At 46.6% G+C, this 15,056-nt stretch overlaps 1 protein-coding gene across 1 annotated transcript in view; it reads left to right on the top strand.

The window, feature by feature from the left end:
- The first annotated feature begins 2,823 nt into the window (after positions 1-2,823).
- The window catches only part of LOC134346962 (neuronal tyrosine-phosphorylated phosphoinositide-3-kinase adapter 1), a 47,877-nt gene continuing 35,644 nt past the window's right edge, over positions 2,824-15,056 (top strand). The window contains exon 1 of the mRNA XM_063048866.1: positions 2,824-3,604. The gene's annotated coding sequence lies outside the window, so the exon portion shown is untranslated. The remainder of the gene's footprint in view (positions 3,605-15,056) is intronic.

Below are 15,056 nucleotides of genomic sequence, written 5' to 3' on the forward strand. Positions count from 1 at the left end.
ATATGAAGATAGGTGGAGGGGCCAGTAGTGCTGAGGAAACAGAGAGTCTGCAGAGAGACTTGGATAGATTGGAAGAATGGGCAAAGACGTGGCAAATGAAATACAATGTTGGAAAGTGTATGGTTACGCACTTTGGCAGAAGAAATAAACGGGCAGACTATTATTTAAATGGGGAGAGAATTCTAAGTTCTGAGATGCAACGGGACTTGGGAGTCCTCATGCAGGATACCCTTAAGGTTAACCTCTAGGTTGAGTCGGTGGTGAAGAAGGCGAATGCAATGTTGGCATTCATTTCTAGAGGAATAGAGTATAGGAGCAGGGATGTGATGTTGAGGCTCTATAAGGCGCTGGTGAGACCTCACTTGGAGTACTGTGGGCAGTTTTGGTCTCCTTATTTAAGAAAGGATGTGCTGACGTTGGAGAGGGTACAGAGAAGATTCACTAGAATGATTCCGGGAATGAGAGGGTTAACATATGAGGAACGTTTGTCCGCTCTTAGACTGTATTCCTTGGAGTTTAGAAGAATGAGGGGAGACCTCATAGAAACATTTCGAATGTTGAAAGGCATGGACAGAGTGGATGTGGCAAAGTTGTTTCCCATGATGGGGGAGTCTAGTACGAGAGGGCATGACTTAAGAATTGAAGGGTGCCCATTCAGAAAAGAGATGCGAAGAAATTTTTTTAGCCAGAGGGTGGTGAATCTATGGAATTTTTTGCCATGGGCGGCAGTGGAGGCCAAGTCATTGGGTGTATTTAAGGCAGAGATTGATAGGTATCTGAGTAGCCAGGGCATCAAAGGTTATGGTGAGAAGGCGGGGGAGTGGGACTAAATGGGAGAATGGATTAGCTCATGATAAAATGGCGGAGCAGACTCGATGGGCCAAATGGCCGACTTCTGCTCCTTTGTCTTATGGTCTATGGGCTTATGGAAACAGGGAACTATCGATAACAGACAGTCCCTTTCAATCTCTCTCTATCTATAACAGTCCCAACGTTGTGCAAAACTGCCTGCACATTCCAGACATCAAGGGGTTAAACAGTACTCAGAGAAGGCGGAGGTCGATTCGATTATACAAGCGGCAAGGGAGGGTGGGAAGTGGGAAGGCAGGTGGTGAATCACGGGTCCTGGGGATGGCTGCAGAGAAGCGGAGATTTGCTTTGTCCAGAGCAGGATAAGGATACAGCAGGGAGCCAGAGGGCGACGGGTTGAGTCAGAGACCTGTGCCTCTCTCCACTCCAATCCCCCAGCTGAACGGTTGCAGCTGGGATCACAGAGTGAAGACGCTCTGCTCTCTCCCTAACCCACTCCCTTCCTCCTCCTCAATCCCTTCCCTCCCCTCAAACATTCCTCTACTCCTCGATTCTTCCCCTCCCCATCCCCTTCTCCTCGACCCTCCCCTCCCAACCCTTTCCCTACCCTCGAACTTTGCTCTAGCCCCTCCTCCTTGAAACTTCCCCCATCCCTTCCTTCTCCCTTGACCCTCCCCATACTGCCTCCTCCTCAACTCTTCCCCTCCCCTGGACCTTTCTTCTACTCCATCCTCCTTGCCTCCTCCTCATTCCTTCCCCTCTCCCTTGACCCTCCCCTACCCCCTCTTCTTTGACCCTTCCCCTCCCTCCCACATCCCTGTCACTACTCCCTCAATTCCCTTCTCTCTTTCCCATTCCTCCATCCTCTCTTCTCATTCTCCCTCCCTCCCTCCTCATTTTCCTTCCCTCCCTCCCTCCCTCCTCATTTTCCCTCCCTCCCTCCCTCCTCATTTCTCCTCTACCCTGTCCGTTCCTCTCAGGGCCTCCCTGCCTACCTCCCTTCCCATCCATCCCTTCCTCACTCACTCTGTACCCTGTCCCTCAATCCTCCTCCTCTTTCCCCTTCCCCTTCCACCACGCCACAGAACACCTCCCCACCTTACCCACCCAGCCCCATTACCCATTCCACACTTCTGCCCTGCCTCTCGTCCACCTGTTCCATTGTCTGCTGTCGTTGCACCTCCGCATCCTCCGATATTGGTGGCTTGACATCCGAAACTCCTCCCTGCCACTCATCTCCTTCCTCCCAATCGCAAACCCATTTCCCAAATACTGGGGCAGGAAGGTGGCGGGCTGGATAATTGATTAATAAAGTGCTTCTTCCCCTTGCCAACAAAAATAGGAGGGGGTGAAGGATGTTACAGATGAGGGAGGAAGATCATACAGATAATCGAGGGGAGAAGAAGATTGATACAGGTGAGGGATGAGTGGCAGAAGGAGGGAAGATGATACAGACATGGAACGAGGAGGGGATACCAATGAGATAGGATGAGGATGATGATATGAATGATCGAGGATGTTAGAGGTGAGGAGGGAGGATGTTACAGGTGAGGGAGGAGGAGTATGTGGATGAGGAAACTGGATGATGTTATAGGTTATGGAGAATATAAATAGATTAAGAGGGAGAATGTTAGAGATGAGGAATAAGGATAACAGATGTTACAGGTGAGGCAGATAAGGGAGAGGAAGATGATGGAGAATGTTTAGAGATGAGAAACGGAGATGATATAGATGAGGGAGGAGAAGGGAAGATGGTACAGGTGAGGAAGGAGGAGGATGAGGAAAGCGGAAGGTGAATATATCGATAATGATGGAGGAGGAGGAGAATGTAAGAGATGAGGGAGAAGGCGGCTGGGGAGGGGGGAACAAAGGCCTGTGTGGGCCTGCCGTGCGTCAGCTCTCCCGTCTCCCTCCGTCAATCCTCACGCATTGCGTCCGTGAGCAGGGGGAGGAGGAGGAGGAGGAGGAGGAGGAGGAGGAGGAGGGGGGGGGAACAGAGGCGGGAGACGCAAGTCAGGCGCCCAGTGTCAGGTGTAGAGGCCGGGCAGGGGAAGCAGCGCGCCGGGGGCGGGCGGCGGCGGCCTCTCCCTCTGCCCCCCTCCCCGCCGGAGCAGGCCGCACGGCCTCCTCCCTCGCCCGACCGCCGCCCCCCTTTCTCTCTCACCCACCACCGTCGCCCGTTATAAAAATAAGGAGGATGGAAGAATAAAAGGCAGCGTGTTCACTTCCAGCTGCTTATCTCTCGCTCTCTGTGATTCACACTCACCACAGAAGGCAGGAAAGCGTCGATTCACCTCAGGACGCGGGCGGCCCAGGGCGGACGGGCCGAAGCGGCTCGACCCGGCCCGTGAGGAGGAATCTTCACCCCGGTCTCTGCGGATTCCTTCGACAAGAAATAAAAGCGAGCATCTCTGGAGAAAAGGCGGCTGAGAGAGGTAACAGACAACAACAGCCGCTGCCGAAGAAATAAGATAAAGGAGGAGGGGAAAAGACTGATGGCAAAAAAAAACAAAATGTTCTGCCATTGAAACGACTGGAGATAACAGGAATGATCCATACCTCTTTTTGAGGTAAACCACCACCATCCCCACCCCCATCCCCACCTTGGGGCAGAGAGGCGCCTGTTTATATATTTTATTATAATTTGTTGAACAGAGGTGGTGGGTGGACGTGGAGGAGGCCTCTTTCCTCTGTGAAGATAAAGGATCTGCATCTTGGACAATAAGGAGTGGATGAATGGCCGAAGGTCAGTGAGATCCCCTGAGTGTGGCTTGAAAAGAAGGGTGTCCAGGAGGTAAGGAATTCCTATCTTCTCGAAAGGAATGGGATCAGGTGGAGGAGGGAGGTTGTCTTGCTTCTTTTGACTTGTAGACATTTGCTGCAGAATTTGTGACAGCTTATTCCTCTGGCTGGTTGGGATCTTGCTTTTGCCCCCTTCCCTCCCCACCTCTCCATCCCCTGTCTGGATGTCATGGGAAGGGTGATGTCTGTCTGCTGCTCAAGGTTGGGGGCCACTTTCCTTTCGGGTTCATACAGCCCCTTCGCCTCAACCAGTCCACACCACCAGAGCGAATCCCACTTACCTGTGTGTTTGGCCCACGTGTCTCCCATCCACGAACCTGACGAAATGTTTGAGGCAAGTACAATAGCAACCCTTAAAACACGCGGGTAGATACATGATTACTGAAGGTTTAGAAGAATGTGGGCCAAATGTCAGTGTTAGTTCGTCATCCAACACTGACATTAAGGACAGTATGGTAGCATAGTGTTAGCCCAAATCTTTACAGTTTTGGTGACCTGGGTTCAATTCCCACGGCTGCCTGTAAGGAGTTTGTACATTCTCCCCATGACTGTGTGGGTTTCCTCCGGGTGCTCTGGTTTCCTCCCACAGCCCACAGTTGTAAATTGTCCCATGATTAAGCTAGGTTAAAATCAGGGGTTGCTGGGCAGCTCAAAGGGCTGGAAGGGTCTCTTCCGTGCCATATCTCAATAAACAAATAAGTAACAAATCTTGGTTGGCCACTTCCTTGTTTCATATGCCAACCACTCTCTGTGAAGTTACCCCTCAGTTCCTTTTTTAAGCTTCCCCCTCTTCTCACCTTAAACTTTTTGTCCTCTATTTTAAAGTCCTCTTCCTTGGGGAAAAGACTGCATTCACCATTTGGCCCTCCGGTGAACAAATTTCCCCCTCCCCCAATCCCTTCCTCTACTCCCCAATCTGGCCTTTCACTTCTCACCTGCCTGTTACTCCTCCTTCCATTTTTCCTGTGGTGCACTCTCCTGTCTTAACAGATTCTTTCTTCTCCATCCCTTTACCTTTCCTATCCACATGGCTTCAACTATCACTTTCCAGCTCACCTTTTTCTCCTTCCCCTCACCTCTTTATTCTGACTTCTCAGTCCTGAAGAAGGGTCTTGGCCCAAAATGTTGACTGTTTACTCTTTTCCCTAGATGCTGCTTGGCCTGCTGAGTTCCTCCAGCAGTTTGTGGGTAACCCTCTGTGTGAAGTTGCCCCTTAGGTCCCTTTTAAAACTTTCCCCCTCTTCTCACCTTAATCCTTTGCCCTAAAGTCCTCTTCCTTGAGGAAAAAACTTTTGGGGAAAATCAAGTCCCTCATGATTTTATACACCTTTAAGGTCACTCAAACTTCAAGGAATAAAATCCTAGTCTGCACAACCTCTTTATAACTCAGGCTCTTGAATACTGGAGGCATTCTTGCAAGTCTTCTTCATGTCTTTACTGTTCGTTCATTATGTGCCATATCGTATGATGTGGGCAGTCATGGTCTTTTGATGATCATGATTTTCTTGACAACTTTTTCTACAGAAGTGGTTTGCCATTGCCTTTTCGGCAGTGTCTTTACAAGACAGGTGACCCCAGCCATTGTCAATACTCTTCAAAGATTGCCTGGTGTCAGTGGTCGCAGAACCAGGACTTGTGATGTGCACCAGCTGCTCATACGGGCATCCACCACCTGCTTCCCGTGACTCTCATTGGGGTGGGAGGGAGCTAAGCAGGTGCTACACCTTGTCCAAGGGTAACCTGCAGGCTAGCAAATGGAATGAGTGCCTTACACCTCCACCCCACCACCCAGTCTTTTCTATAGCGTTACTTTTTCTAGCAGCTCGTTACTTCTTCTGTGTTAAGTTGCCTCTCAAGTCCACTTTAAAATCTTTGCCCGCTCACCTTCCACCCATGCCCTTTGCTTTCTCCCAGACATTGCTTTGTCATTTTATGGGTTGCCATGGGTTGGGGTGGGTGGGGGGGGGTGGTCATTTTGGGAACAAAGCCCATGAGGAAGTACATAGTTAGGGGATAGCCTTTGTGCAGGCATGGGGAGGGCTTTGTGCAGGCAGGGTTAGACTTGGTGTTGACCCTAGCCAGGTGGTTTTATTAGCCCAGATACTTCCCCCTCCTCACGGCCTGCATCCCACAGCCTTGCAGTGCCTCCCTCCCTCCCTCCCTCCTACCTCAGGAGTCCAGTAACTCACTTACCCATCCATCTACCCACTCTACAGAAACCCCGGGTGACAGACTCCAATTTCCTGTCGTCTAAAATCTTGAACACTTATAAGCTCTGAGCATTTTCCAGTTTTTAATTTATATTCATACAAGGGTTATGGACTTGCAGCTGAGCCGGTCCTTGACAAGGTGGTGTTGAGCTGCCTTCTTGAACTGCTACACTCCTTGAGGTGTGGGTTACACCCACAGTGCTGTTGGGGTGGGGGGAGGAGTTCCAGGGTTTTGACCATGCGTTGATGAAGGAAAGATGATGTGTGGCTTGGAGGGCAACTTCCAGATGTTGGTGTTTCCCATTGCCATTGCTGCCCTTCTCATTCCACCTGGTAGAGGTGGGTTTGGAAGGTGTTGTCTAGGGAGTCTTGGTGAGTTGCTTTGGTGCATTCTGTAGATGGATCACACTACTGCTACTGTGTGCAGTGGTGGAGTGAGTGAATGGTTGTGGATGGGGTGCCTGTTGAGTAAGGTGCTCTGTCTTAGATGGTGTTAAGCTTCTTGTACATTGTTGAAGTTAGTGATGGAGTAAGTGACCGTAGATGTGTTTGTCCATCAATCCATCCACGTAGTATAGCAGTTTTGGGTGACACTATTACAGCTCTGGGTGTTCCAGAGTTCAAAGTTCAATTATGCTGTTTATACAGTCATAAAGTCATAGAAAAGTACAGCACAGAAACAGGCTGTTCTGCCCGTCTAGTCAGAGCCGAACCATTTCCACTGCCTAGTCCCATCGACCTGCACTGGCACCATAGCCCTCCATACCCATGTACCTACCCAGACTGCTCTTAAACATTGAAATCGAGCTCACATGCACCACTTGCACTGGCAGCTCATTCCACACTCTCACCACCCTCTGAGAGAAGTTTCCCCTCATGTTCCCCTTAAATATTTCACCTTTCACCCTTAACCCATGACCTCTGTAGCGCCACCCAACCTTCATGGAAAAAGTCTGCTTGGATTTATCCTTATAATTCACTTTTATCAAATCTCCCCTCAATCTTCAACCATTAAAGTCCTAACCGATTCATTCTTTACTTATAATTCAGGTTCTCCAGTCCCAGCAACATTTCCTGTCAATTTTCTCTGTACTCTTTCAAACTTATTTACATCTCTCCTGTAGGTAGGTGACCAAAATTGCACACAATACCCCAAATTAGGCCTCACCAGCATCGTATATAACTTCAATGTAACACCCCATCTCCCTTACTCAATACTTGGATTTATGATGGCCAGTGTGCCCAAAACTTTCCTTATGACCCTATCTACCTGTGCTGCCACTTTCAATTAATTATGGATCTGTATTCCCAGTTCCTTTTGTCCTACGCACTCCTCACTGCCCTACCGACCCTGGTTGATCTACTGAATTACAAGACCTTGCACTTGTCTGCATTATATTCCATCTGCCATTTTCCAGGCTGGTCCAGATACTGCTGCAAACTCTGGTAGTCTTTCTCGCTGTCCGCTGCACCCTCAATCTTGGTGTCATCTGCCACGTTCTCAATAGATATAGATGACAAACAGCAGCGGACCCAGCACCCATCCCTGCGGCACTCCACTAGTCACAGGCCTCCAGTCAGAGAGGCAACTATCTACCATCACTCTCTGGCTTCCCCCACAAAGCCAATATCTAATCCAATTTAGTACCTCATCTTAAATGCCAAGTGGCTGAACCTTCTTGACCAACCTCCCATGTGGGACCTTGTCAAATGCCTTGCTAAAGTCCATGTAAACAACATCCACTGCCTTGTCCTCATCAACTTTCCTGCTAACTTTCCCTAAAAACTCTATAAGATTGGTTAGACATGAGCTACCATTGCTGACTACCCCTAATCGATCCCTGTCTATACAAATACTCATTTATCCAGTCCCTTAGAATACCGTCCAGTAGCTTTCCCACTACTGGTGTCAGGGTCACCAGCCTATAATTTCCTGGTTTATTTTTAGAGCCTTTCTTAAATGGCGGAATAACATTAGCTATTCTGCAATCCTGTAGTACCTCACCTGTCACTAAGGATTTAAATATCTCAGCTAGGGCCCCAGAAATTTTTGCGTTTGCCTTCCGTGGGTCCGAGGAAACACCTTGTCAGGCCCTAGGGATTTATCTACCCTAATTTGTCCCAAGACAGTAAACACCTCCTCTGTAATCTGTTTAGGGTTCATGACCCCACTGCTGCTTTGCCTCACTTCTGTGTCTGTCTTCCGAGTAAATGCAGATGCAAAAAATCCATGTAAGGTCTTCCACCATCTCTTTTAGCTCCATGCATACATGACCATACTGATCTTCCAGGGGACCAAATTCCTCCCTTACAATCTTTTTGCTGTTAAGATATCTTTAGAATCCCTTAAGATTCTCCTTCACTTTGTCTGCTAGGGCAACTTTATGCCTTCATTTAGCCCTCCTGAATTCTTTGTTAAATGTTCTCTCATGTATTTCTTATACTCCACATTTGTTCCTACCTGCCTATACCTGCTGTGCGCCTCCTTTTTTTTTTCTTAACCAGGGCCTCAATATCTCTTGAAAGCTAAGGTTCCCTGCACCTATATTCTTTACCTTTTTATTCTGGCAGGCACAGAAAAATTCTGTACTCTCAAAATGTAATTTTTAAAGGCCTCCCACTTACCAAGTACATCTTTGCCAGAAAACAGCTTGTCCCAATCCACATTTGCCAGATCCTTTCTGATACCATCAAAAATTGGCCTTTCTCAAATTTAGAATCTCAACCCAAGAACCAGACCTATCTTTTTCCATAATTACCTTGAAACTAATGGCATTATGATCACTAGATGTAAAGTGTTTCTCTACCCAAACTTCTGTCTCCTTCCCGAATAGGAGATCAAGTATTGCACACTCTTCCAAGTTGGGACTTCTATGTATTGAGTAAGGATACTTTCCTCAACACATTTGACAAGCTCAATCCCATCAAGTCCTTTTACAGTAAGGGGGTTTCAGTCAATATGTGGAAAGTTAAAATCACCCACTGTAATGACCACACAAAATGCTGGTGGAACGCAGCAGGCCAGGCAGCATTTATAGGAAGAAGTACAGCTGACGTTTCGGGCTGAGACCCCGACTGGTCTCGGCCCGAAACGTCGACTGTACTTCTTCCTATAAATGCTGCCTGGCCTGTTGCGTTCCACCAGCATTTTGTGTGTGTCGCTTGAATTTCCAGCATCTGCAGATTTCCTCGTGTTTACTATAATTTCCGCCTGTTTCTTGCAACAGTTTGCGATCTCTACAAATTTGTTCCTCTAAATCCCACAGAGTGTTGGGTAGTCTGTAATATAGCCCCATTAACATGGTCATACGTTTCTTATTTCTCAGTTACACCCATAAAGCCTCACTAGGTGAGTTCTGCAGGCTATCCTGACTGAGCACTCCTGTGACATTCTGTAAGAAGTCTCTGTATGTCCTCCCCATGGAATGTGTGATTTTTCTCTGGGTGTTCCGGTTCCCTCCCACAGTCCAAAGACGAACTGGGTAGGATAATTGGTTGTTATAAATTGTCCAGTGATTAGCTAGAATGAATTGGGGTAATGGGCTGCTGGTGCGGTGCAACTCGAAGAGCCAGAAAGACCTACTGCAGGCTGTATCGCTAAACAAATAAAACCAGGTTGCTGTGTTCTGGATGCCGACGAGTTTATTTGGTATTGTTGAAGCTACACTCACCCAGGTGAATGGAGAGTGTTCCATCACACTACTGACAAGCCTTGTAGATGGTGGACAGGCCTCGGCAAATTGGGGGCTAAGCGTTTTGCTCTCTCCAACCTGCTGCTGAAACCTCATTGACACTCCAGTTCAGTTGCTACCCAGTGGTAAGCCCCAGCAGCAGGCCTAGGTAGAAAGCCCTTCTCCAACCAAGGACCCACCACAGGGGATGGCAGCAGCAAAGCCGTTGTGCTTGGTCTCCTCTCATTTACTCATCCCAATTCATCACCCCATCTGTCTTTTTGTGTTATTTTGTTATGTTTCTGCAGGAATCATTTTCTTAAGCCCATCACCCCTCCTGGGACATAGACTAACAACAGCAGCTTAGAGTCCTCTATCTTGCGGCAGTCTTTCAATTTTTCTCGGGTGGAGCCCATCTTCTTAGTGTATCCTTTCCTCTATATTCTTGATGAGTTCTGTTGCCATTTCTGTAGCTCTGCGTTTTTACAGGATACATTGCTAGCCCTATGCCCAACCCTCCTCCTTTGGCAGACAGGCTTGGGACTGTCCATAGTGGAGTTACAGGGGCCATGGTCATAGTCTAACACTGTGGAAGTAGGCCCTTCAGCCCATCTCTCAACCAAGATCTTTGTCTAAGTTTGTCCTCTTTGCCTGCATTTGACCCATATCCCCCTAAAGCAGGGGCTCCCAACCTGAGGTCCACGCATGGAAGGAGTCCATGGCATAAGAGGTTGGGAAACCCTGCTCTAAACGTTTCCTCTTATTGTACATCTTGTGGCAGCTTGATGTATATAAAAGTTCAAAGTAAATTTTATTATCAAAGTACATACATGTCACCATTTACAACCCTGAGATTCATTTTCTTGTGGGCATACTCAGCAAATCTATGAAATAGTAACTATAACAGAATCAATGAAAGACTGCACAACTAGGGTATTCAACCAGAGTGCAGAAGACATCAAACTATGCAAAGACAAAAAAAAGAATAAACAAAGATATAAATAAATAAGCAATAAATATCGAGAACATTAGTGAAGAGTCCTTGAAGGTGAGTCCATAGGTTGTGAGAACAGTTCAGTAATGGGGCAAGTGAAGTTGTCCCTTCTGGTTCAAGAGTCTGATGTTTGAGGGGTAATAACTGTTTCTGAACCTGGTGATGTGAGTTCTGAGGCTCCTGTACCACCTTCCTGATGGCAACAGTAGGAAGAGAGCATGCCCTGGGTGGTGGGGGTCCCTGATGATGGATGCAGCTTTCCTGCGACAATGCTTCGTGTAGATGTGCTTAATGGTGGGGAGGGTTTTACTCATGATGGAATGGGTCATATCTGCTACTTTTCACCGATCATAGGCATTGGTGTTTCTAGCCGCTACTCTCCACTACACATCTATAGGAGGGTGTCAAAGTTTTGGATACCACGCCAAATCACCGCAAGCTCCTAAGGAAATAGAGGTGCTGCTGTGCTGTCGTAATCGCATGAGTGCTGGGCCCAGGACAAGTCCTCTGATCACTCTCTGTGCAAAGAAGTTGCCCCTCAGGTTCCTTTCAAATCTCCCCCCTCAACTTAAAGCTGTGCTCTCAAGTTCTTGATTCCTGTACCCTGGGGAAAAGACTGTTCATTGTTTGTGTGCCATCCAGACAATTCGTTCCATACAGAAGTCCAATGAGATAGTAAAAAGGAAAACAGGATGCAGAATAGAGTGTGCATTGCAGACAGACAAATAGAGTGCAGCGGCCACAATGAGTTAGGTTGGGAGATTAGGAGTCCTCCTTAGACATACCTTTCACCAGAATCTGATAACAGTGGCAAAGATACCTGGTGCTATGTGCCCACAAGCTCCTGTCTCTTGTGTCTGATGGAAGAGGGATGAAGAGAGCCTGACTGATGTGGGAGGAGTCCTTGATTATGTCAAGTTCAGAGGAAATTTATTATCAAAGTACAGATGTGTCACCATATACAATCCTGAGATTCATTTTCCTGTGGGCATACTCAGTAAATCTGTGGAATAGTAACTGTAACAGAATCAATGAAAGATCAACCAGAGTGCAGAAGACAACAAACTGTGTAAATGCAAAATAAATATAACGAGAACATGAGATAAGAGTTCCAAAAGTGATTTCATTAGTTGTAGAAACGTCTCGTTGGATGGGCAAGTGAGTGTAGTTATCCCCCTTTTTGTTCAAAAGTCTGATGGTTGACGGGTAGTAACTGTTGTTGAACCTGGTGGCGCGAGTCTACAGGCTCTTGTACCTGCTATCTGATGGCAGCAGCGAGAAGAAAGCATGGCCTGAGTGGTGGGGATCCCCTGATGATGGATGATGTCAGCTGCTTTCCCGTCGCAGAGAGACGTGTAGACGGAGCCAGTGGAAGGGGAGCTGATGTCCATGATAGATTGGGCTGTCTCCCCAAATCTCTGCTCTCTGTAATCATGAGCTAAGTAGTTGCTGTACCAATCCATGATTTATCTAGCTAGAATGTTGTCTATGATGCATCTGTTAAACAAAATGGTGAGGGTTATTAGAACCTTGCCAATTTTCCTTAGCCTTCTGAGCAAGTAGTCATTGCAGTACTTGGTCATTTCATCACCATGGGTACTTATTTACAGCCTGTTACACTGCTACTGTTCGGGCAACAATGAAGGTCCTCCGTCTTTGGTGGTGGTCAGGGCTTTCTTCATCATGTCAGTAGATTTCTCGCAGTTTTAACTACTGTCAGTCTTGCAAGATTCAAGAATACCATTGCACTCAGATGTAGAAGGATTCTTCATTGCTGTTTCTGTAGAATTTTGTTTTACCAGTCAGGGTTGTTAACCGTGAGCTGAACCCCCGAACCTGGAGGACTAGTGGACTTGGCTTGGCTTTGCCCTTTAACCTGTTTGTCATGGGTGACCCTACGAAGAGCCAAAACATAAAGCCCTTACTCAAGCCAACATAGCTCTCTGGGTCATTGAGACACACAAGGCTCCAAACCACAACAAAGTTGTAGTCCTCTTGAAGGATACCCAAGGCTAGACCAGGACAAATTGTTGTAGAGATTTATAACCAGGACGTGTGGGACTGGTGAAGTTTGGCTCTCCCTTCTTGATACCAGCAGTGCCCAGAAACTGCCCACCTAACCCACAGGTGACACAAGTTATTTTTGTTGTATGTCGATGCCCAAGTAATGTGGGCATTGATGGAATACAGGAGGGTAGAAGACTCACACCACCAAGTTCAGGAACCGTTATTACCCTCAACCATCAGGGTCTTGAACCAGAATCAGAGTCGGGTTTAACATGTGTAACCCGGATACAAACCTGGCTCATTAGTTAACTCTAACAGCCATGTGACTCAGCGGTAAGAAGGGCTTTCTTTCATAAGCAGTATACGTCAAAGGTCAGCATGATTTGGGGTTCAACTGAACAGGAAAGTTGGGATGTTCCAATTAAGGAACATTGATTGTAGTGAATGCTGCGTAAATACTGCTCCATGCAAAGTTACCTTTCACCAGGAAATTAACAGATCATACACCAGCATAAAATTACAAAGCAAATACATTTACCAAATTTTCAACTTAAACAGTAACAGAAATAGAAAAGTAAAAGGACCCATTAGAGTTAAACCAATGTGCACAGAAACGTTGGAGCTCATTTCTGGAGTAGTCGGGTATATCGCATTACTCGCGCACTGAACCCACATTCTGCATGAAGGACAGCAGTCACAGTTGGATCCTCCCTCAAAAACCATCTCAAACAAACTGGCTCTCTCAGGAGTATTGCCTTTCCTCCTTGGAGCCATTCATCTGCACAAAGCACTTCTTACAATGAGGCCTCTTCTTCAAATGGCATTCTGTGGCATCTTCCCTGTGCCCCGCTGAGCAGCTCCTGCTGAAAGACCCCAAATCAGACCAATGTCCTTCAGAAATCTGATCCTGCCCAGCTCTCCTGAACCTTCCACTAAGCAGAAAGTTACAATTGGCTGACACGACATTCCTAAGTTGGACATCATGGTTCCTTATCTTTAGCCAAAGCCAAAATATTATTGCTAACAAGGACACACTGCTTTTGCAGAAACCGCTAAAAATAAAAATACCTTACAGCATAGCAGTATAAATCTTAAACAGGGCATCACATATATGCAAGAAAAAGTTTGTAAACCCATTGCAATTACCTGGTTTTCTGCATTAATTACTCATAAAATGTGGTCTGATCTTCATTGAAGTCATAATAATAATAGACAAACATCATCTGCCTAAACTAATAACACAAACAATTATACTTTTTATGTCTTAATTGAACACATTTAATCATTCACAGTACATGCTGGAAAAAGTATGTGACCCTCTAGTTCAGGGGTCCTCAACCTTTTGCACCGTGAACTGGTTTGATATTGACAATATTCTTGCGGACTGGCAGACGGAGTGGGTGGGTGGGCAGTGTTCAAGTTCAGCAGTGCGTGACAGGGAATGAGGAAAGATGCAGCTGACTCGTATCGTTTCATATCGCCAATCATATTGTTTCCTCGCGGCCCGGTAGCACATGCTTTGCGGCCCAGTACCAGTCCGCAGCCTGGTGGTTGGGGACCACTATTCTAGTTAATAACTTGTAGGATCTTCTTTAGCAGCAGTACCTCCACCAAATGTTTTTTTGTAACTGCTGATCAGATTTGTACAACGGTGAGGAGGAATTTTAGACTATTTCTCCATACAAAACTTTCAGTTCATCACTTTTTCTGGGATATCTTGCATGAGCAGTCCTCTTCAGGTTATGCTGCAGCATCTCAATTGGGTTAAGGTCTGGACTCGGACTTGGCCATTCCAAAACATGAATATTCTTCTTTTTAAACCATTCTGTTATTAATTTACTCTTGTGTTTCGGAGCATTGTTGCATCATCCAACTTCTTTTGAACTTTAGGTGATGGACTGCTACCCTGACATTCTCCTGCGAAATGTCTTTATACAATTTTGAATTAATTGTTCCCTCGGTGATTGCAAGCTGTCTAGGCCCTGAGGCAGCAAAGCAGCCCCAAACCGTGATGCTCCTTCCACCATGCTTCACAGTTGGGATGAGGTTTTGATGTTGGTGTGCAATGCCCTTTTTCCACCAAACATAGCTGTGTGCGTTACTGCCAAAAGTTCAACTTTTGTCTCATCACAGAACATTGTCCCAGAAGCTTAGTGGATCATCCAGGTGATCTTTTGCAAACTTGAGACATGCAGCAATGTTTTTTATGTGGAGAGCAGTGGTTTCCTCTGTGGTATCCTTCCATGAACACCATTCTTGTTCCGTGTTTTCTTATAGTAGACATGTGAACAAGGACTTTAGCAAGTTCTAGAAGTTCTGCATGTCTTTTGCTGTTACCCTTAGGTTCCTTTTCACCTCTCTCAACATTGTATGTTGAGCTTGGCGTGATCTTTGCAGGACGCCCAATCCTAGGGAGAGTAGCAGCAGTACTGAATTTCCTCCATTTGCAGACAATTTTTTTTACTGTGGACTGATGAACACGGGTCTTTAGAAATGCTTTTGTAGCCTTTTCCAGCTTCATGCATCTCTACAATTCTTCTAAGGTCTTCTGAAAATTGTTTT

The sequence above is a fragment of the Mobula hypostoma genome, chromosome 5 (assembly GCF_963921235.1).
Source record: "Mobula hypostoma chromosome 5, sMobHyp1.1, whole genome shotgun sequence".
Lineage (NCBI taxonomy): Eukaryota > Metazoa > Chordata > Chondrichthyes > Myliobatiformes > Myliobatidae > Mobula > Mobula hypostoma.